Source organism: Crinia signifera, chromosome 9, assembly GCF_055691185.1.
Source record: "Crinia signifera chromosome 9, ASM5569118v1, whole genome shotgun sequence".
NCBI classification, from domain to species: Eukaryota; Metazoa; Chordata; class Amphibia; order Anura; family Myobatrachidae; genus Crinia; species Crinia signifera.
In genome coordinates this window covers 143,882,026-143,885,476 of record NC_139225.1, presented here as the reverse complement: position 1 = coordinate 143,885,476, position 3,451 = coordinate 143,882,026, and the positions used below count along the sequence as shown (strand labels likewise).

The 3,451-nt window shown below is 44.5% G+C and overlaps 1 long non-coding RNA gene across 1 annotated transcript in view; it reads right to left on the bottom strand.

Moving 5' to 3' along the window:
* LOC146036737 (uncharacterized) overlaps nucleotides 1-3,125 on the bottom strand; it is a 17,562-nt gene extending 14,437 nt beyond the window's left edge. The window contains exon 1 of the long non-coding RNA XR_014460948.1: nucleotides 2,994-3,125. This is a non-coding gene — a long non-coding RNA (uncharacterized LOC146036737). The remainder of the gene's footprint in view (nucleotides 1-2,993) is intronic.
* Nucleotides 3,126-3,451: the final 326 nt, after the last annotated feature.

Genomic DNA, 3,451 nt, shown 5'->3' with positions numbered 1-3,451 from the left:
TGCACACAGCACAGGTACAGTACAGACTGCAGCAGTGCCAGTCTCCCATCACACTACTACACCATGTCATGTATACACAGCACAGGTACAGTACAGACAGTGGCAGTGCCAGTCTGCTCCTCACACTATTACACCATGTCATGTATACACAGCACAGGTACAGTACAGGCAGCAGCAGTGCCAGTCTCCTCCTCACACACTACTACGCCATGACATGTATACACAGCACAGGTAGAGTACAGACAGCAGCAGTGCCAGTCTCCTCCTCACACACTACTATACCATGTCATGTATACACAGCACAGGTACAGTACAGACAGCAGCAGTGCCAGTCTCCTCCTCACACACTACTACACCATGTCATGTACACACCACACAGGTACAGTACAGACAGCAGCAGTGCCAGTCTCCTCCTCACACACTTAGGAAGGAAAGAAGAGATTGTCACTAATTGGGCGCACCTAGAGAAAAAAAGTTTTCTAAAATATAGCTTTTATTGATTTATTTTTAAGAACTGCGACATATAAATACACAAATAAAGGTAAGACAGGGTAAATATAAAAGGGGATTAACCCAGCGTAGTGTATCCCCTCTATCCCCAATAGGTCTGTGGTGATTATTTGTGTGATACTGTTAGATTGGATCAGCGCTTTTAATTATCAGATATTCCTATAATTCCTTCTGATTGATATCAGAGCGAGTAACTGTGTGTGTATGGTGCTGTTTCGAGCGATTTGTCATTTATAAAACAGGCAGATATAACAAGGTCACCTCCAATGGTCAACTGTATTGTACCGTGGGTGCCTGCTAAATTATGACAGTTTGCTGGGATGTTACCAGTTATATTCCATATCACTTGTGTCTAGGTGAGGCATATATGATAAATTGTTTAGGAAAATCCGATGTATACCCTTTAGGTCATCGGCTATATGTATTGCCAGGGGTATCGCTGTTCATTCCTAGTGTACTTATAATTGCTGGATGCACTTCTCTCTTATCACACAATACAGGGGTGATACTGGGGATACACCCTGTCAGTATAAACCCTGTAATGCCGCGTCTACAGCCGGCTTCTCCCTGAGTAGTGGGAGAGAGTCGTGCAGGGCGCTCTAAGCTCAGGCGCTACAGTGCAAGTGTAATCTGCGAGCCGGCTTTTTCTCCGTGTGCTGGAGAAAGCCGCGCCGGACACTGATTGCAAGTGCGCCCTTGCTGTACGGGGGTGTCGGGTCTGTGTGGTATCACTAGCAGTGAATGCTCCCGTGATCCACACCCAAACGTCCGTAACTTGCCTCTGATTCCTACAGAGCTGCCAATCTATCTAAAATACAGATCAAAATTACATTTCAATGGGGAGGGGAAATGGGGGATTTAGACACACTAGGCGTGTTTGGTCGACGCGCGTGCCGCCACCAGTTTCATCAGGACCTGGTAACTTACTGGATGCATTGATACCACTGCCTGTCGGCACCTCTTCATCATCACTCAGGACCTGATGAAGCTGGTGGCGACACGCGCGTCGAACAAACACACCTAGTGTGTCTAAATCCCCCATTTCTCCTCCCCATTGAAATGTAATTTTGATCTGTATTTTAGATAGATTGGCAGCACTGTACGAATCAGAGGCGAGTTACGGACGTTTGGGTGTGGATCACGGGAGCATTCACAGCTAGTGATACCACACAGACCCGACACCCCCGTACAGCAAGGGCGCACTTGCAATCAGTGTCCGGCGCGGCTTTCTCCAGCACATGGAGAAAAAGCCGGCTCGCAGATTACACTTGCACTGTAGCGCCTGAGCTTAGAGCGCCCTGCACGACTCTCTCCCACTACTCAGGGAGAAGCCGGCTGTAGACGCGGCATTACAGGGTTTATACTGACAGGGTGTATCCCCAGTATCACCCCTGTATTGTGTGATAAGAGAGAAGTGCATCCAGCAATTATAAGTACACTAGGAATGAACAGCGATACCCCCGGCAATACATATAGCCGATGACCTAAGGGTATACATCGCATTTTCCTAAACGATTTATCGTATATGCCTCACCTAGACACAAGTGATATGGAATATAACTGGTAACATACCAGCAAACTGTCATAATTTAGCAGGCACCCACGGTACAATACAGTTGACCATTGGAGGTGACCTTGTTATATCTGCCTGTTTCATAAATGACAAATCGCTGGAAACAGCACCATACACACACAGTTACTCGCTCTGCAATCAATCAGAAGGAATTATAGGAATATCTGATAATTAAAAGCGCTGATCCAATCTAACAGTATCACACAAATAATCACCACAGACCTATTGGGGATAGAGGGGACACACTACACAGGGTTAAACCCTGTCTTACCTTTATTTGTGTTTTTATATGTCGCAGTTCTTAAAAATAAATCAATAAAAGCTATATTTTAGAAAACTTTTTTTCTCTAGGTGCGCCCAATTAGTGACAATCTCTTCTTTCCTTCCTAATTGTGTTCTATTTATTGTCCAATGGCAGCACACCCCATAATCAATAACGAATACTATTCTTTATAGATTCATAGGGGTCCTACAAATATCATAAATCTATATCCTCCTGTGCGATTGGCAAACCCCTTTGTTTGTTCCTCCTCACACACTACTACACCATGTCATGTATACACGGCACAGGTACAGTACAGACAGCAGCAGCGCCAGTCTCCTCCTCACACACTACTACACCATGTCATATATATATATAGCACAGGTACAGTACAGACAGCAGCAGTGCCAGTCTCCTCCTCACACACTACTACTCCATGTCATGTATACACAGCACAGGTACAGTACAGACAGCAGCAGTGCCAGTCTCCTCACACACTACTACACCATGTCATGTATACACAGCACAGGTACAGTACAGGCAGCAGCAGTGCCAGTCTCCCCCTCACACACTACTACACAATGACATGTATACACAGCACAGGTACAGTAAAGACAGAAGTATAGTCACACAGGCATTTTTACTTACCAAGCTGGATGCTCACAAGAAAAAACATCACAATTGAGATCTTCATGTTTACTTGTGTTATATGTTTCAAAAACTCTTACAATCATTCTCCTATTATATAGCCATCCCTCACAGGTGAGCCCTCCCACTTGCTTTGCATATCTAGGATGTCTTCACCTAAATGCGGATATCATTAATAGACCATATACTCTAAATCATACTAAAGTAAACCACAATTAAATAAACACACAGAGGCAGGAGTGTGGGGAGAGTAGGGCTGGATTAAAGTGGGGGGCACAGGGGGTCAGTACCGCAGGGTCCCCCTCTATTTCAGGGCCACTGTGGTCCGCATGTATTTAAAAAAAAAAAAAAAACATTTTTGACTTTGTTCAAGTTTTTTGATCTTATCTTCAAGGTCTGTTACAGCTTTTAGTTCCTGTTTTTTTAACCTGGACACTATTTGAATTACCATATATACT